We start from the raw sequence: 20,954 nt of genomic DNA, 5'->3' as shown, positions 1-20,954 counted from the left end.
GAGAATAAAAAATGGGGAGGCACAGTTAGCGAGGGCGGAGATGAGAGCCATTTATGAATTGGGCACCATGGCCCCAAAAGGGCTTAATATTGATTTTGAAATCAAGTGGTTTCTTTGAACCGCTTGAGACGTCAAAATGAGAACCAATTAGAATACTATCAATTTATAGGGTTAAATCCAGAGAGCTACCTTTAAAATTTATATTAACCCATAGAATGAGACCAAAGGATACAGAAATTATATGCTGGATTAGATATCAAATATGGGTATTATGACGTATAATCAACCTAATAAATTAGTGCAGTCTTTCTATGCCCCGTTTATAAATATTATGATTTTTTAATGCTATAAGATAAGAAATGAAGTCTTTTTTTGAATATCTCCTCCTAACAAACTGTTTTTCATTCATCTATATGCTCCTGCGCAAGAGTTCCGACACAAGAATAATGAGAATGTACGGGTGCGCTCCAGGCACATTTCCTGTTTGCGTGCCAAAGACCGGAAGTCCGTTACAGCCGTCGATAACGACGAACAACACACTTCCGGTATAGATAGGAACCTCGGAGATGTATGAGGGGAGCAAAAGAAATGATGGACCCATACACAGGAAGTAGAGCGATCCCCGGAGATCATTGGCGGGAGTGCGATTGGAGTAAAAGCCAAAAAACATGGACAAATGAATTTGGATCCGGGAGTAAATATACAAAGAGAGAACATAAAGATTTGAAGATCCGCCATTCCGGACCTGATATTATATTATACCAATTTATGTTTAAACATATTTATTATACTCACCATGTATGTTTTATAAACATGTTTATTCATCATTTAATATATGATTGATATAGGGATAAGTAGAAGTGGAGGTTGGGAAAATAGGTATGGTCTTTTAGAAGATTCGATCACTGTGATTCCTGATTGGTTTGAGGAACCAGGGGAGAGTTCAGTAGAGTATAAAAGGCCTACCAGGTTGGTCCCACATTATGCCCTGAGGAAGGATTTGTTATCCGAAACGCGTTGGCACTATCTTTTTGACCCCAAGTGGTAAGGTCTTCTCATATTTTTCTCCCCTAGATAAGGAACCGGGATTTTGGAAGGGATTCCTAGATCCATTTTTCTTTTGAAACCAGGGTAATATACTACTCCCTGTCGGGTTCCGAGGGGCTAAATGTGGGATGAACCTTTGGCCACTGTCGTTTAGGGGCATATTTTAAGAGGTTATTATTACCCTTTTTTATGGAATTTTATGTTTTGTTGGAAATAAATTTTTGAACCTTTTTAATATAAGTTCGGATTTTGGACTTTTTACTTGTTCTGAAATACTATATGAGGACCAACGGAAGAGTAGAAAAGAACGTGGAGGACAGACGGTGAAAGAAACCTTTTAAGGCACATAGGGCCTTATACTAAGGTGAGCATGGTATATATGGGATAAGATCTGCTTCGATGAGATATACACAGAGTGTTCTTTGAGAGAAACGAATTGAAGGAAAGAAACCTTTCAAGGCACATAGGGCATATACATAAGGTGAGCGTCCTTTATCTAGGAGGGGTGAGATCCCAGGGACCAGACGTGTCAGAAGGGCCTAAAAGAAACCTTTTGAGGAACATCCCCCATTGACAGGAGGTCAGTCCGGAGGTGCGAACCACGGAAAAAAAAAAAAAAAAAAAAAAAGCTCACCCTAGATGTTGAGGACTCAGATCCTTGAAAGGATTCTTACACACATATATATAAAATAGTCTGTAATGTGGTAGCGCTTGTGGACTACTCAAAAATTGTGTTGTTGTGAATATAGAATTGGATGTGGTGTATCCAAGAGTTTTAGTACAAAGCTGCTCCATAGGCGCAAGTTATATCCTCTCTTGTTTATTTTATTTAGTATAAGTATATGTATAGCTCCAGCGCCATTACAGGGGGCGGAGCTTCCTCAGAGCGGGACCAGCGGCTTCCTGGGGCCATTTTCTGCACTCTTAGCGTTGCTGCAGGACTGCCAGACACTGGTACAGGGGTGTAGTTAAGAGGGAGAGCACGCTGTGGGACCCTTATATTAGGCTCCTCACGCACTGCACACCAAATTGCCTCACTTCTGAATGTATAATTGTTAGTTTCAGGCTGGTGTGCTATACGTCTCGTAAAGTACCTTCAGATTTTAATTTGTTCTTAACAGCTCTGAAGCGAACATCATTTAGTCTTTCAATGTTAAACTTAAATTTCTTAAGTGGTACACAGTTTTCTTTTCGGCTATTACCTGTGCAAGGAGAGTTTCTGAGCTGTGTGCTTTATCCTGTTCAATTCACCTTTTATAGTATTCCATAATTATAGGGCTGTCCTGCATACAAACCATTTTGCTTGTCGATATTCCTTTTCTGAAACACACTGTATCTTTGATTAACCACAAGTCACTTCATTTACTGGTTGTGGTCAGATAGTTGAAGATCTATTCTTATTTCTTATACAATTTCTGTTTTACAGAAGACTAATTCTCATTCAGTTCTTTAGTACAATGGTTCTCATCTAAAACCCTCAAGTACCCACAACAGGTCACGTATTGGGGATTTCTGTCTGTGGAAGAAGGTAGGATAATTACTGGTTAAATTGGAGGAAATACATTGTTTCAAATATTGCCAATTAAACAACACTCATAAAAATAACATAGAGAATATTCTACCATAAAAAACAACACAATAATTCACTACAAGTGATCAATGTCACAATACAGAGAACATCAGTTTATTTAACACCATACAAGATATCCATATCAAAATATCACACACATCAATTACAATATGTCCAATTGTATTATAAATTGATATTACCCTAACAATTGGCTTTCTATTAGTTTCTTCCTGTGAATCAGAAAAAAAGAACAGTTTTCATAGAGAACATACTCCCTCGTTCAAATAACATTGGTTATACTGTGAATTTGAAGAAGCAGATATCGAACAGACTGTAAACATAAGCTTTTTTTATGGGTTGAGTCTATAATCATAAAGAGACAAAGCATCCCTCAAGCATAGCAATTAGTGGACACCGGGGGGAATTGACTGATACAAAATGGCTTACAGTACAGTACATAGGCTGGAAATGGGGTGCATGAGAAAATGTATTGCTATGTATATACTGTATACAGTGGCAGATCTATAATGGGTGCAAGGTGTGCGGTGCACACGGACCCCTGTGTCTAGAAGGGCCCACACTGCACGCCCTGCACCCATTTCTTGAATACTTACTCCTCCGGAGTCCAGCGGCAAAGGCAGCAGTGCTGCACAAGTCACTAGGAAAATGGCATGGCGGACATTCTTAGTGTTTCATGAATGCGCATGTCCTTGACTTCTGTGCATGCACGCTCATTCCTGGCACAGCGCTAGGGTCTCCTAGTGACCCTAGTGCTCAGAAACGACTGCGCTGACTGCTAGAGAGGATGAAGCCCAGATGGAGGCTGCACACGGACCCCTTCCTCTCTTAAGGGGTTGTTAGAAAGGGTGATAAAATCACATTTGTACGAATGCATAAAATTATCGGTTTCACTGCCAGACACATTACCTCTGCTTCCTGGCAACTATATAGTTAGTTAACATTGTTACGTTTTCCCCCCCCACATTATAAAGGAATGGTTTCCAGAACACTAAGAGCACAGTCCCTGAGGATTTCTTGAAACCCCTTCCTACCCCTTGCAGTTGGTTTAATTCCTGCTCTCATCTTGAAGAAATTACCTGTGAGTGATTTAGAGCGTTGGAGTTCAGGAGTTGTGCTGTGATCTGATGATAAACACCTTTCTAAGCATTCACTCAGGCCATGACTGTCTGTACTCATTATTCCTGCCATATGTAACACTGGCTCATTACTGTGGAAATGTCCAACAGGTTAACTGCAGTATCTTTATTATACCGTTACATGACATAATAATACAAGTATTTATATTTCAGTATCAGGTTTGAAGAGTTATCATACTAAAGGAGACCTAATTTGCTTTTTACAAGGATCAGTAGAAACAAGAAAAGAATAAACAGCTGTTATTATTTTTTTAATTGAGGCCACTCCTGGCAAGCTCTTCCTGTTCTTTCTATTTTTGGAAGTGGGATGTATTAGCAATTGCAGAATGTTATGATGTTAGCAGTCAGTGAGTTACAACAATGGGGGTCATTCCGAGTTGATAGCTTGCTAGCTAGTTTTAGCAGTCGTGCAAACGCTATGCCACCGCCCACTGGGGAGTGTATTTAGCTTAACAGAAGTGCGAACGCATGTGCAGCCGAGCTCTGCAAAAACAGTTTGTGCAGTTTCAGAGTAGCTCTGAACCTACTCAGCGCTTGCGATCACTTCAGCCTATTTGTGTCCGGATTTGACGTCATACACCCGCCCAGCGAACGCCCAGCCTCACCTGCGTTTTTTCAGACACACCTGCGTTTTTACAAACACTCCCTGAAAACGGTCAGTTGGCACCCAGAAACACCCCCTTTCTGTCAATCTTCTTGCGGCCGTCAGTGCAAAGAAAAACTTCGCTAGAACCTGTGAACAACCACAAAGGGATTTGTACCCGTACGACGCGTGTGCGCATTGCGGCCCATACGCATGCGCATAAATGCCGTTTTTTCACCTGATCGCTGTGCTGCGAAAATCGGCAGCGAGCGATCAATTCTGAATGATCCCCAATATTCTTACCACTGTTGCGATGATGTCACTATTCTCTAACAATATAAATAATATGTTTCCAAAGGATACAGTTTCTCCTGTTTTATGGCCAGATTTTGCACACTATGAAGTCTATACAACAAAACACGTAGGGTAACCTCCTACAGTATGTCTGCTCAATGCCGTGTAGCCCTGCATGCTGCAAGTGTATTTAAGGGGGTCTATTCATGAAGCATTGAAAAGAATGGAGAAATGAGCCTGTGGAGAAGTTGCCCAATCAATCAGCTGCTCCGTACAATTGTATAGTATGCAAATTATAAATGTTACTGCAATGCTGATTGGTTGCCATGGGCAACTTCTCCACTGGCTCACTTTTCCACCCTTTTCACTGCTTCATGAATAGACCCCTAAGTCTGCTATGGATAAATCGTGACTTTCTTTGTGGCAAGCATGTCATATGATCTTTGTCACTGATTCCCATAAAGCCAGTGAAAGGCTGTTACCCAGTTTCATCATACAGTATCTTAGGCAGGTTTGCTCCACAATTCTTCATGGAAATTCAGGCCAGAGCGCAGTTGCCTCACTCCCACTTTTAACAGTACCTCTAAGTTTGCCAGTTCCTCTCTTCCCTCTGCTCGCATACTCCACAATCCCAAGTTGCTAGAACCACTCTGTATGTACCGTCCTTAGGAGAGGGCACCGTTTCTTACCTCTATCATTCTGTTTGGTTCTGGACTCCCCGATTTTAGCTGCCCATGAATTAGCATGGGAATGGAAGCTTGGCTCCCCTTTGGGAAAAGACTTGTGGCTCAGGATAAGATCATCAGTTTCAAATGCTCTATTAGCGTGTCTCTCACGAGAATGCGCACAAGATATACACTCAGTGGTACCTTTTCCCTGAGCGACTTCATCAGATCTATCCTATTGTGTCTGACCAATGCTGGTGTGGATGCGGACAAGTCAGCACTTTTTTTTTTAAATTTGGAGGTCTTGCCCTCGTATTACTCCTTTTTTGACTATGGTCCAATTACTTATTAGCTCATTGACAGGCCTCAATATCTCTCTCACTTCGGCTAATCTGCTCCTGTGTCCCAGTCTACCAGTCGCCTAAATCTACTAACAAATTGATTCTCCACATAGCTAATGCGGCCCAGTTCCAATTAGCCAAATCTTGAAAACAGCCTGATTCTCCATCGCGTCCAGAGCTGTTGAACAGAGTTTGGTTTGTTTCTAAAATGAAATATATTACCGGTCTCCAGGACAACACAGTGGTTCCATGCAGTTTGGTCTCCTTGGTAGACGTTCTATAACGCGACCCTTCATGGACTTTTGTGAATGTGCATACTTCTTTCACTCTACTTTTTCATTTCTCCCCTACACTCATGTCGGGTACACACTAAACGATATGTGTATCCGGCGTGCTCGCTAGCGACGGGACCCGGTGGGGTGCCGACATCAGCAAGTGCATACATACTGACGGAGCTGCGGAGGGAGGCCATGCTGCCATGCAGTACCATGGCATCCCTAGCGACATACCCAGATTGAGCTGCATATACAGCTGACTCGGGATGTCACTAGCGACCTGTGGGAGTGTGCATTGCTAACAATCTAGTGGATTAACACTGGACAATAAAACACATTTTTTGTAACAATTGGTAATTTTGATGTGTCATCTAGCGTGTACCCAGCTTTATTCACTTTATTCTCACACCTGGCTAAACAATTTTTCCATTTCATTCTTCCTCTACCCTTTTCCCCTCTCTCACCAGTTGGTTGCTTGTTGTTGTTTTTTTCTTTCTTTCTTTTTTTCTTTCCTCTTTGCTACTTTCCCCACATTAGATATGTTCTCTCCCTGTATTTCTCAACCTTCCTATGTAAGATTGGCCTTGTGCACTTTAGGTCCTTCACCTCTTCCTTTTTCATACACTTGGCTGCATCACAGCGGCTCTGAATCAAAGGCATGCCGCCTTGCCCTCTCCAATCTTTTTTCTCTTTACAAAATCTCCTTCTAGTAGCTTCTACCAACTGTGTTTCTAACATCTCGGTTGTGTTTTATGTATTATCAATGCATTTGTCTCAAATTGTTATTGCCCCTTTGCCTTCTGTTCATTGTAACTTGTTTATCTGCATCATATTTTTCCTGTAATAACATTTTACAATTTAAAAAAAGAAAAGAAAAAGCACCTGGAAAAGGAAGCCAGTGGGGTATACCAAAGAGGTATCAACTAGTGTGAAAGCAAAAAAGATGGGTTTTAGGAAATATAAACAGACTCAAAATAATAATGACAAAGAGGTGTACCTTGCCAGACTGAGGAGGCTAAGAAGGTGATCAGGCGTTCAAAGGCAGAAGCTGAGGAGAAAATGGCCCAGTCAGTTGATAAAGAAGGCAAAACTTTTTTTCAAGTATATAGGTGAAAGGAGAAAATCAAATGGAGAAATAATAAGACTTAAGACAGTGAAGGCTTGGTAGAGGGAGACAAGGCAATAGCAGATCATCTAAATAATTATTTTTGCTCAGTATTCACTGCAGAAAGAGAGAGGAAGGGGCCACAATTAAGGTAACATACTGTATCTAGACTTTAGTAAAGCATTTGACATGGTCCCACATCGCAGACTGCTAAATTAACTCAAAAGCGTGCAATTGGATTATGAAACAGTGGAATGGATAAGAACCTGGTTGCATGACAGGACATAGACAGTTGTAGTAAATGGAGTGCATTCTAAGGTGGGAAATATTACCCTGCTAGGCTCTCATTCAATGAGGCCAGGTGATTCTGAGGTTAGTGCTGCTTTGGCAGACAGGAGGCCACATCATGAAGGGGGCAGTGACATGATGGGGGATGACCAATAAAGTCGTGCCTAGGGGTGGCCTGACCCCTAGATGTACCCCTGCACAGAGGTCAATGATCATTATATTAACAGCACAAGTCACATATAATGGTGTTAGCTAGGGTGTATGAGCCCTATCGCTGGATTTAGAGATTCATATTTGGGGTCCAAACAACACCATGCCTGCACCCTATAAAGCTGGTAACTACCCAGTAAGCGGTGTAAACTGCTATTCTGTAAGTATTTTAGTGGTGACAGTATCGAGAAACAACGAGGAACTGAGAGACAAATTAATTTTTTAATACATGTTTATTGGCGAGTCTGGGATAAAAGTTATTTTGCTGGGAGGAAGTGGCTATGAGCCAGCTCCCTATACTGCATAATGCAATCTGGAGATCTAATTTGTGCAATATAGTGCAAAACATCGTCCACTTGTGCATTTATACTGGATATAGCAAGGGAATCTTCTGATCCCCAACAACACCCATCAGCTGATGCAAATGCAGCTGACATATTGGCCTACAAATCCATATTTTTACCCACAACTGTGCAAAAGTAACCATGCGCAGCAGCTGCATTGTGCCTGTACAGCATTACACATTTCAGCCGCATCATCGAAGGATGCAGTCGCAATGTGACTGGCAGTGGCGGGCGTTCGCGGGGTGGAGACGGGGCATGGCGAACCGAACAGGTGCGTGCTGGGAGCGTTTTCAGGGTAGATGCATGACGTACCACGAAGTTGCTCCGACTATAAAAATGGCGTTGGACCGCCTGACAGCAAGGACCTTAATCTGAGATGGATGCAGATTGCTGCATACGCAGCAAGATCTTCATCCATCTCCTCACATGCTGGAGGCTGCCCAGCACAGGGTAAGGCTGCCCAGCATGTGTGGTGCCACCTTTCGATGGGTCCGCAATTACATTGCAGATGCATTGAATTAAGCTTGACCCCTACCAGCGCAGCCTGGCAGGGGTCAACCCCTGAAATGCTCCCGGCACTCCCCCGTCCGGCTCACTCTGCCCCCAAAACGCTGCATCGACACCCCCCACCCCCTTCCCCCGACTGCTGCCGCTGTCAATCCTGGAAGGACGTCTGCAGACCACATGAATGCAGCCGCTGCATACAGACGCGTGGCTGCATTCAGGTCTGAATGACCCCCTAAGTCATAATGTCCGTGAGGATCCAACTTTCCTGCATGCAGTAACAGCCACAAAATCCTGGTGCTTTTTAAATACTGGATAATAATACTAATAATTAAAATTGCTCTAAAGTTCTGGTTGTTCAAATTTATAACATAGGTTACGTATACAGCATGAATGACTACATGAATCAGTGTGTTCTGCTAGTTATCAGTAGTCTACTCAGTGAGACCAAAGGGCTGGATTTCAAACAAGAAAGGGTGGAGAAATAAAGAAATAGAAAGTGGGCGAGGAATATAACTGTCTGAGCTGGAGAAAGCCTGAAGGACAACAGCAAAATCGCAGAAGGTGTAAAGAAGGACAAGTTGCAGTCACAAAGGTGCCAACAGGTATGACCTTAAAGAGATAGATTTCTTCTCTGAGCTCCAATTAACGGAATCTTTTCCATACTGTTAGCTTTATTATGTGGCTCTCTTTGGACACCCCACTGTACAGGAGTTACAGCAAGCAGCTTAATAACCTCTGCAGAAAACTAAACCTGTTACACAGATTCTTACAATGTTAGATATAATTTAGGGACGTATACCATGCAGTATGTAAACACATATTATTAACATTCTATAATTAAGTCTTTCAGATAGAAGTCATGTTTAACTGACAGTTCATCTTTTGTTTTAAGTATGACTTTTAGAAACTTGTTAGAGATGATTTTAGATTGAGATGAAATTTCTATTTTACTTTGTTCTTGAAATGTGGAAATGTGTGACCATATAGGTTGAAGCACAGTTTGTTTGTTGAGATGTGAATTGTATAACTTGGTTGAAACACTTCAGTTCAGCAGAATAAAGTGATGTCTGTATGTATCTGTCACGTCAGTGGGGTACCAGGGGCAAGTCCATGATTTAAGAGGGTGATTCCAATTTGTGCAAATGCTTCTAGATTCATTGAAAGCATGGCTCACACTATGATTACAACATCTTTATTAGTCTGCGCCAGTTTTCATAATAGAGTTGTCTCCTCCTGAGTGCATTTTACAAGGTAAAGGTTGATATTCTGATCTGTACAGGAGACAAAACGTTCTACAGGGTTTATTAAGCGGTGGCTTGTAAAAGTTGTCTCTTCCTGTCATGTTTCAGCATAAAATGTAAAAAGGTACTGCATTTAATGGTCAAAGCATTATCCTTTTACATTTTGGACTTAAACATGACAGAAGAGGCAGCTTGCTTGGTAAATAAACCCTTATGTTTCCTCTTATGTGTGATCAGCAGTAATATGGGCGGTACAGTATGTGTTCTGATGTATCTGTATTATGAGGAGAGTACTGTATAATGTTAGTGCTCTCCAGCGTGTACAGTAAAGGTATGAAGATCTAAAGGAAACATGCCACTCTGTCAGTTACAGGGAATATGTCAACAGGTTGTTTGATATCATGTCATGGATATACCAGTGGCGTGGGGAGCCGGTAGTACATACCAACATACATGCAGAGATGTATGTAATATATATGCTGGCTGCAAGTCCCTGGGGAGGAGCAGTGCTGTGTCTACCGCAGCCGTCGCTCCCAGGATTCAGCATTTAGTTTCACTGTCCTTCAAAGCCCACACCCAGACTCCTGTGAAACCTAGCCAATGGGAGTTTGGGGGCGGGATTAGAAGGAGAGTGATGCCAAATCACAGGTGCGCACAGCAGCTGTCAAACACAGACTGCCGTCCCGGGATAAAACTAGCCAGCACATATATTACATACATCTTAACATGTATGTTTATACATGAGCGTGGCTGCATCGCCGGCGAGCACAAAGAGACGCTCCCATTTACTTTGAGTCGCAGACGGAGCCATGATTAGCATCGGAGTCGGCTGATGAGCACTGAGTCTGAGTTATCAGCTCTCTCTGGGCCTGATGCAGAGGTGGACGCATGCATCCGAGATGCACTGCGCATACATCCTGATGGTTACTGCTGGGGACGCAAATCTAAGATCCATGCATTCCTGGGTAGTTACTAGGGGTGGCTCTTGTCAGCCGGAGGCGGAGGATCAGGAGCTTGGTGGTGTCATGGACCGCATTGACCAGTTCCACTGGTACTGGTGGCCATGAACCTTCAGACAACCTGATCAACCACAGGTGTGGCTTATGTCTGCTCGATGGTGCGACTACTGGCGCACCGCAGTGGATTAGAGCTGCATCCGGTCTGCGTTTTAGTAGACAGCCCATCAGCATAAATTAACAGTAAGCATCCACTCCTGAATCAGGCCCTATGAGCTTTAATGTTGTACAGTTTTAGTTTCAAGAGGAAGGAAGGAAATGGGAATTAAAATTGAAAATAATGTTAAAAATGTTTTTTGTTTTTTTTTATGTTGGGGATACTGTAGCTGTATTTTCTGTAACCCTTTTTCATCAGTGGATTTGACTAATTCAATGTTCCTGGATTTTTGTAATGTATATTAAACCCAACCTTGTAGTTGGGGCTCAAAGCATTGAGGTCATGGGTTTCGATTCCCACCATGGCCCTAACTGTGTGGCGTTTGTATATTCTCCCTGTACTTGCGTGGGTTTCCTCCGGGGTACTCCGATTTCCTCCCACAATCCCAAAATATACTGGTAAGTTAATTGGATCCCCACACCTACCAAGGTGAAAAGTGGGTGGGATGGCGACACAATTTGCAGTGAATTGCATCATCATCGCTGTGCCACCGAGTGCCAGTAATGTACGCATTGCATAGTCAGGGGCGGGGCCCTGATAATGTGATCGCATTGCCATGCCCATGGATCACTCCCTTTTGCAGAACACTGCCCCCAGATGAGCCTACCTGACTGCTCCCTCCCAGAGGGAGAAACCAAAAAGTCGGCATGTATGGATAAACCGCCAGGAAATTTCTTTTGCTGTTATTATTACTTGTATAATTGGGTGGTTACAATGGATCTGATTCTGGGGTGGGAGTAAATAAGAATTTACTTACCGATAATTCTATTTCTCGTAGTCCGTAGTGGATGCTGGGGACTCCGTAAGGACCATGGGGAATAGCGGCTCCGCAGGAGACTGGGCACATCTAAAGAAAGCTTTAGGACTATCTGGTGTGCACTGGCTCCTCCTCCTATGACCCTCCTCCAAGCCTCAGTTAGGATACTGTGCCCGGACGAGCGTACACAATAAGGAAGGATTTTGAATCCCGGGTAAGACTCATACCAGCCACACCAATCACACTGTACAACTTGTGATCTGAACCCAGTTAACAGCATGATAACAGAGGAGCCTCTAGAAAAGATGTCTCACTACAGCAATAACCCGATTTTTTGGTAACAATAACTATGTACCAGTATTGCAGACAATCCGCACTTGGGATGGGCGCCCAGCATCCACTACGGACTACGAGAAATAGAATTATCGGTAAGTAAATTCTTATTTTCTCTAACGTCCTAAGTGGATGCTGGGGACTCCGTAAGGACCATGGGGATTATACCAAAGCTCCCAAACGGGCGGGAGAGTGCGGATGACTCTGCAGCACCAATTGAGAGAACTCCAGGTCCTCCTCAGCCAGGGTATCAATTTTGTAGAATTTTACAAACGTATTTGCTCCTGACCAAGTAGCTGCTCGGCAAAGTTGTAAAGCCGAGACCCCTCGGGCAGCCGCCCAAGATGAGCCCACCTTCCTTGTGGAGTGGGCATTTACAGATTTTTGGCTGTGGCAGGCCTGCCACAGAATGTGCAAGCTGAATTGTACTACAAATCCAACGAGCAATAGTCTGCTTAGAAGCAGGAGCACCCAGCTTGTTGGGTGCATACAGGATAAACAGCGAGTCAGATTTTCTGACTCCAGCCGTCCTGGAAACATATATTTTCAGGGCCCTGACAACGTTTAGCAACTTGGAGTCCTCCAAGTCCCTAGTAGCCGCAGGCACCACAATAGGTTGGTTCAGGTGAAACGCTGAAACCACCTTTGGGAGAAACTGAGGACGAGTCCTCAATTCCGCCCTGTCCGAATGGAAAATCAGATAAGGGCTTTTACAGGATAAAGCCGCCAATTCTGACACGCGCCTGGCCCAGGCCAGGGCCAACAGCATGACCACTTTCCATGTGAGATATTTTAACTCCACAGATTTAAGTGGTTCAAACCAATGTGACTTTTGGAACCCAAAAAACTACATTGAGATCCCAAAGTGCCACTGGAGGCACAAAAGGAGGCTGTATATGCAGTACCCCTTTTACAAACGTCTGAACTTCAGGGACTGAAGCTAGTTCTTTTTGGAAGAAAATTGACAGGGCCGAAATTTGAACCTTAATGGACCCCAATTTCAGGCCCATAGACACTCCTGTTTGCAGGAAATGTAGGAATCGACCCAGTTGAATTTCCTCCGTCGGGCCTTACTGGCCTCGCACCACGCAACATATTTTCGCCAAATGCGGTGATAATGTTTTGCGGTTACATCCTTCCTGGCTTTGATCAGGATAGGGATGACTTCATCCGGAATGCCTTTTTTCCTTCAGGATCCGGCGTTCAACCGCCATGCCGTCAAACGCAGCCGCGGTAAGTCTTGGAACAGACAGGGTCCTTGTTGGAGCAGGTCCCTTCTTAGAGGTAGAGGCCAAGGATCCTCCGTGAGCATCTCTTGAAGTTCCGGTTACCAAGTCCTTCTTGGCCAATCCGGAGCCACGAATATAGTGCTTACTCCTCTCCATCTTATCAATCTCAGTACCTTGGGTATGAGAGGCAGAGGAGGGAACACATACACTGACTGGTACACCCACGGTGTTACCAGAGCGTCTACAGCTATTGCCTGAGGGTCCCTTGACCTGGCGCAATACCTGTCGAGTTTTTCCCAACGGTATATAATCATGTGGAAGACTTCTGGGTGAAGTCCCCACTCTCCCGGGTGGAGGTCGTGCTGAGGAAGTCTGCTTCCCAGTTGTCCACTCCCGGAATGAATACTGCTGACAGTGCTATCACATGATTTTCCGCCCAGCGAAGAATCCTTGCAGCTTCTGCCATTGCCCTCCTGCTTCTTGTGCCACCCTGTCTGTTTACGTGGGTGACTGCCGTGATGTTGTCCGACTGGATCAACACCGGCTGACCTTGAAGCAGAGGTCTTGCTAAGCTTAGAGCATTGTAAATGGCCCTTAGCTTCAGGATATTTATGTGAAGTGATGTCTCCAGGCTTGACCATAAGCCCTGGATATTCCTTCCCTGTGTGACTGCTCCCCAGCCTCGCAGGCTGGCATCCGTGGTCACCAGGACCCAGTCCTGAATGCCGAATCTGCGGCCCTCTAGAAGATGAGCACTCTGCAACCACCACAGGAGGGACACCCTTGTCCTTGGTGACAGGGTTATCCGCTGATGCATCTGAAGATGCGACCCGGACCATTTGTCCAGCAGGTCCCACTGGAAAGTTCTTGCGTGGAATCTGCCGAATGGGATTGCTTCGTAGGAAGCCACCATTTTACCCAGAACCCTTGTGCATTGATGCACTGAGACTTGGCTCGGTTTTAGGAGGTTCCTGACTAGCTCGGATAACTCCCTGTCTTTCCCCTCCGGGAGAAACACCTTTTTCTGGACTGTGTCCAGGATCATCCCTAGGAACAGAAGACAAGTCGTCGGAACCAGCTGCGATTTTGGAATATTGAGAATCCAATCGTGCTGCCGCAACACTACCTGAGATAGTGCTACACCGACCTCCAACTGTTCCCTGGATCTTACCCTTATCAGGGAATCGTCCAAGTAAGGGATAACTAAAATTCCCTTCCTTCGAAGGAATATCATCATTTCGGCCATTACCTTGGTAAAGACCCGGGGTGCCGTGGACCATCCATACGGCAGCGTCTGAACTGATAGTGACAGTTCTGTACCATAAACCTGAGGTACCCTTGGTGAGAAGGGTAAATTTTGACATGAAGGTAAGCATCCTTGATGTCCCGAGACATCATGTAGTCCCCTTCTTCCAGGTTCGCAATCACTGCTCTGAGTGACTCAATCTTGAATTTGAACCTCTGTATGTAAGTGTTCAAAGATTTTAGATTTAGAATCGGTCTCACCGAGCCGTCCGGCTTCGGTACCACAACAGTGTGGAATAATACCCCGTTCCCTGTTGCAGGAGGGGTACCTTGATTATCACCTGCTGGGAATACAGCTTGTGAATGGCTTCCAAAACTGTCTCCCTGTCAGAAGGAGACATCGGTAAAGCCGACTTTAGGAAAACGGCGAGGGGGAGACGTCTCGAATTCTAATTTGTACCCCTGAGATATCACCTGAAGGATCCAGGGGTCTACTTGCGAGTGAGCCCACTGCGCGCTGAAATTCATTGAGACGGGCCCCCCACCGTGCCTGATTCTGCTTGTAAAGCCCCAGCGTCATACTGAGGGCTTGGCAGAGGCGGGAGAGGGTTTCTGTTCCTGGGAACTGGCTGATTTCTGCAGCCTTTTTTCTCTCCCTCTGTCACGGGGCAGAAATGAGGAACATTTTGCCCGCTTGTCCACGAAAAGACTGCGCCTGATAATACGGCGTCTTCTCATGTTGAGAGGCGACCTGGGGTACAAACGTGGATTTCCCAGCTGTTGCCGTGGCCACCAGGTCTGAAAGACCGACCCCAAATAACTCCTCCCCTTATTAAGGCAATACTTCCAAATGCCGTTTGGAATACGCATCACCTGACCACTGACGTGTCCATAACCCTCTACTGGTAGAAATGGACAACGCACTTAGACTTGATGCCAGTCGGCAAATATTCCGCTGTGCATCACGCATATATAGAAATGCATCTTTTAAATGCTCTATAGGCAAAAATATACTGTCCCTATCTAGGGTATCAATATTTTCAGTCAGGGAATCCGTCCACGCCAACCCAGCACTGCACATCCAGGCTGAGGCGATTGCTGGTCGCAGTATAACACCAGTATGTGTGTAAATACATTTTAGGATACCCTCCTGCTTTCTATCAGCAGGATCCTTAAGGGCGGCCATCTCAGGAGAGGGTAGAGCCCTTACAAGCGTGTGAGCGCTTTATCCACCCTAGGGGGTGTTTCCCAACGCACCCTAACCTCTGGCGGGAAAGGATATAATGCCAATAACATTTTAGAAATTATCAGTTGTTATCGGGGGACAACCACGCATCATCACACACCTCATTTAATTTCTCAGATTCAGGAAAACTACAGGTAGTTTTTCCTCACCGAACATAATACCCCTTTTTGGTGGTACTCGTATTATCAGAAATGTGTAAAACATTTTTCATTGCCTCAATCATGTAACGTGTGGCCCTACTGGAAGTCACATTTGTCTCTTCACCGTCGACACTGGAGTCAGTATCCGTGTCGGCGTCTATATCTGCCATCTGAGGTAACGGGCGCTTTAGAGCCCCTGACGGCCTATGAGACGTCTGGACAGGCACAAGCTGAGTAGCCGGCTGTCTCATGTCAACCACTGTCTTTTATATAGAGCTGACACTGTCACGTAATTCCTTCCAACAGTTCATCCACTCAGGTGTCGACCCCCTAAGGGGTGACCACTATTACAGGCAATCTGCTCCGTCTCCACATCATTTTTCTCCTCATACATGTCGACACAAACGTACCGACATACAGCACACACACAGGGAATGCTCTGATAGAGGACAGGACCCCACTAGCCCTTTGGGGAGACAGAGGGAGAGTTTGCCAGCACACACCAAAGCGCTATATATATACAGGGATAACCTTATATAAGTGTTTTTCCCCTTATAGCTGCTGTATTGTTAATACTGCGCCTAATTAGTGCCCCCCTCTCTTTTTTAACCCTTTCTGTAGTGTAGTGACTGCAGGGGAGAGCCAGGGGAGCTTCCCTCCAACTGAGCTGTGAGGGAAAATGGCGCCAGTGTGCTGAGGAGATAGGCTCCGCCCCTTTTTCGCGGACTTTTCTCCTGCTTTTTTATGGATTCTGGCAGGGGTTAAAATTCATCCATATAGCCCTGGGGGCTATATGTGATGTATTTTCGCCAGCCAAGGTGTTTTTATTGCTGCTCAGGGCGCCCCCCCCTAGCGCCCTGCACCCTCAGTGACCGAAGTGTGAAGTGTGCTGAGGAGCAATGGCGCACAGCTGCAGTGCTGTGCGCTACCTTGGTGAAGACAGGATGTCTTCTGCCGCCGATTTTCCGGACCTCTTCTGTCTTCTGGCTCTGTAAGGGGGCCGGCGGCGCGGCTCTGGGACCCATCCATGTCTGGGCCTGTGATCGTCCCTCTGGAGCTAATGTCCAGTAGCCTAAGAAGCCCAATCCACTCTGCACGCAGGTGAGTTCGCTTCTTCTCCCCTTAGTCCCTCGATGCAGTGAGCCTGTTGCCAGCAGGTCTCACTGAAAATAAAAAAACTAAACTAAAACTTTCACTAAGATGCTCAGGAGAGCCCCTAGTGTGCACCCTTCTCGTTCGGGCACAGAGATCTAACTGAGGCTTGGAGGAGGGTCATAGGGGGAGGAGCCAGTGCACACCAGATAGTCCTAAAGCTTTCTTTAGATGTGCCCAGTCTCCTGCGGAGCCGCTATTCCCCATGGTCCTTACGGAGTCCCCAGCATCCACTTAGGACGTTAGAGAAAAGAAAAAAACAAACAGCAAGTACAGTATGTTGCACAGCAGGTGGGGAAGATGTAAGGATGTGCAGAGGGATTTACAGTAGGTGTGATGTGAGAAGTGCGTGTCAAAACTCAAATCGAAATAACAGTGCAAAAAAAAGCTGTCCAGAATTTGTGGGCTACATGCAGAATCAGCCAGTATTTACCCTGCATGCAAAAGACATTAATGTATTTGCACCCCTTGCATTGCATCATGGTGTGTCCAGGTTTGCTTCACTTGCTTTTGTCTGCATTACTCCTGCCTCTTTGCACAAATGAAATCGTCGCCACCTGCTGTGCAACTTGATTTTTCCGAGGTGCAAACTGCATTTTTTTTTTTTTTTTACTTTATCTTCTATGTCGAATCAGACCCATAGTTCTTACTATTAAGGTTTATTTCTATCTACCCTCTCACATCTCTTCTCCTTATGTTCTATGCAGAGGACTTTGGGCCTAATTCAGACCTGATCGCAGCCTATGTGCACTGCAGGGGGGCAGATATAACATGTGCAGAGAGAGTTAAGGCCCATATACACTGGGCGATTTTGAGCTGAAAGCAGATCACTTTTGGTGTGTTGAGCTGCTTTCAGCTCAAAGCCACCCAGTGTGTATGCACAAGCGGTGAGCGCTGATGCGCGCTCCCGCTTCATCGTTGGCGGCCTCCATTCATCTACTGGTATTACCAGTAGATGAATGGCGGGGTGAGCGGCTTTCCATAGCGTCCTGTTATGGAAAGCCGCTCACCCCCGCTGACAACGCTGGGCGGCAGGGAAAAGCGCTCAGTGTGTATGCACTGAGCGCTTTTCAGCCCAGCGATGTCAGCGATCATCGCTGTGCATACACGCTGGGCAAAAACGCCTAGTGTGTATGCACCTTTAGATTTGGGTGGGGTGTGTTCAAACTGAAATCTAAATTGCAGTGTAAAAATAAAGCAGGCAGTATTTACCCTGCACAGAAACAATATAACCCACCCAAATCTAACTCCCTCTGCACATGTTGTATCTGCCTCCCCTGCAGTGCACATGGTTTTGCCCATCTGCTAACAAATTTGTTGCTGCAATCAGGTCTGAATTAGACCCCTTATTTGAAAAGTTTGAGTTGCAGTTATGTGCATTGCGTGACTAGAGGCATAACAGATGATGTTGTAGAATGTACTACTGCATGCTTTGAATGTTGCAAGAACAGATGTGTCCACTCTATTTAGACAGCTTTCTCTCCCTGTTCTGCACAGACATCATCTACTGCTTGACATCTCTGACATTTACACCACAGAGGTTAACAGGAGGTGAATTAGTATGTTTGTTATAGTCATAGTTGCTACTGTAGGTCGGCATAGGTGGGCGATGTGGAGGCGTGACAGCCAGTGGCGTAACTTCATCTCAGTTGCCCGGAGGCAAGATAAATGTTGAGTGCCCCCCTCCCCACAAAAAATGATTAGTATTTTAACTTACCCTTCTATACCTACCACTACATCACTGACCCCGTCTCTCTATACCCTACACTAAATCACTGACACCTCTATACCCTACACTAAATCACTGACTAAATCAGTGTCCATTATTTTAATTACACAGCACGGTAGCATCCGTTACTCACATTACACCGCACAGTAGCAGCCATTATTCGCATTACGCTGTACAGTAGCGTCCACTTTTCGCATTACACCGCACAGTAGTGTCCGTTACTCACATTACACCTCACAGTAGTGTCCGTTACTCACACTGCACCACACAGTAGCATCCGTTACTCACATTGCACCACACAGTAGTGTCTGTTAGTCACATTACACCTCACAGTAGTGTCTCCGTTACTCACATTGTACCACACAGTATTGTCCGTTAGTCCCTTATACATGTTGCACCACAGTAGAGCCGCTTATTAGGCAACAGTCTTACATTTAGTTGAGGAATTAAAGACAGCAGATAAGAGTAACCTTTGATTTGTACAGATTTTTTTTTACAAGACAGTAATATAGAATAATCAGTTTAACTAACACTGCTTTTATTCTAAAATGAGCTGCCTAACCCTTTACACTGCACAATATGCCAGGTTAGGCTGCATGGAGGGGGTGTTAGGCACTACTGGGGGGGCGCGTAGGTTTAAGCACTAAGGGGGGACGGATAGGGTTAGGTTGCAGTACCAGAGGGCAAGGGGTAGGGGGGCAAGGTATAATACTTACCTCACCTCTGTTGGGATCATGTTGGGGGCACCATTATGATGCCAGCGTCAGTATTGCTGCTGACAGCATGGGAATAGTGGGAGGGGGATGGGAGAAGAGGTCCAAGAGAAGACTTGTCAGAGTGTGCAGGGCACTTTTGGGGGCGTGGCCTAATCACGGCCCGTGAGGCCACGCCCCCTTATGTAATATAAAAATATATTGATGAATGGGGTGCCGCTATGAAAACCAGTAAGAAAGGATCAAATCCAGGGAGAGTGGGAGAAGCACGATCAGTGTGATCAGCCACTATTCCTCCCCTGCACAGACAGACTGCGGCTGATGCTCTCCGGCAGCACACTCCCTATAAACAGTGCAGCCAGCACAGCTCTGTAGAGACGGCTATGGGAGAGAGTGGGTGAGGGTAGGGGGAAGGACGGGAGGTAATGGGACAGACTCCTGGAGCTATTCGCTGACCTGTGCGGTGTGGACACCAGGATGATCAGCTGCCTGTCACGGTGTCCTGTTTCTGTGTGGCGGGGAAGAACTTCCACGATTGTCACAAGGGGGCGTGGTTTGGTGGAAGATTGCAGATTGAGATGACGGGCTGGGGGGAGGAGGTGGGAGGGAGGACAGTAGAGTGGCGTAACCGTGGTACCGCACGCATCGGCGGGTGCCTGCGGATGGTGTGCCCACAGGGCAAATGTGGTCTGAACACCATCCGCACTACCCTAGTTAAGGCCCTGCGGTCAGAGTGCAATGGAGGAGGCTGGATCTAGGTGCCCCCTACAGCACTGGAGCCCGGCGGCAGCAGACTCCGCTGCCTCCGGGAGTTCCGCCCCTGGTGACAGCGCAGGTGCCTTTTTGTGGCCCTTCTATATAATGGTGAGATTACTGGCATTGTAAAGCAGGGGTGTGGCTATGGATGACGCCATGCAGTGTTATCAGCCATCCAGGCAGATTCAGAGGTGGAGGCTGAGCAGTAGCAGCTGCTACTGCAAAATTATGCTAATTCTACAGCCAACAGACTGTCTATTGAGATGCCTACCGGCTGCAGTTCTCTTCTCTTCTGATGTGCGGCCATACTCCATTATACTCCAGAGTTTTCAGTATAAACATTTTTAGAATACAAAGAAGATATTTATAACCTATAAATATCTATGTATTATTTATATGACCTTTGTGATATTCTAATAATTTTTATAGTCAAAACTCATCACCAAATCATATATGTGTGTGTAACTCTGGCTCTGATACTACTAGCCAGTGTGCCTCACCAGCAACTGACCTCACTGCACAAACAGTGCACGCTCACACCACGACATCGGCTGCACCATCAGACTCTGAGCAATCATATGGTTTGTCAGAAGGTCCGACAGTATTTGGCTGCTGGTGTTGGTGGAACTGCAGAACCTGACATCCTCATACCTCCGACACTCTCACCAGAATGATCTTAGATCTCCATGCAGTTCCAATCTGTGTCCAACGGCGATAACCATCAGGACGCATGCGCAGTGCATCTTGAAAGCGTACACGGAGGTAAAACATTGGGCACAAACACCCAGTGTCTTTTCTCCATCCATCTCTGACTCAGGCCCTATGTTCTATATCAGGAAAAAGCATCTGATAAC

At 45.5% G+C, this 20,954-nt stretch overlaps 1 long non-coding RNA gene across 1 annotated transcript; it reads right to left on the bottom strand.

Moving 5' to 3' along the window:
* Positions 1-1,863: 1,863 nt before the first annotated feature.
* LOC135056223 (uncharacterized) lies at positions 1,864-20,064 on the bottom strand. Its single transcript, XR_010243927.1, has 5 exons — positions 19,801-20,064; positions 6,930-6,980; positions 3,715-3,845; positions 2,818-2,847; positions 1,864-2,563 (listed from the first exon to the last, which is right to left on the bottom strand). It is a non-coding gene; the product is annotated as an uncharacterized LOC135056223 (long non-coding RNA).
* Between the last annotated feature and the right edge of the window lie 890 nt (positions 20,065-20,954).

Source organism: Pseudophryne corroboree, chromosome 3 (genome assembly GCF_028390025.1).
Source record: "Pseudophryne corroboree isolate aPseCor3 chromosome 3, aPseCor3.hap2, whole genome shotgun sequence".
Taxonomy (NCBI): domain Eukaryota; kingdom Metazoa; phylum Chordata; class Amphibia; order Anura; family Myobatrachidae; genus Pseudophryne; species Pseudophryne corroboree.
Note: the sequence above shows the minus strand (reverse complement) of the source record. Positions and strands in the feature narration are given on the sequence as shown.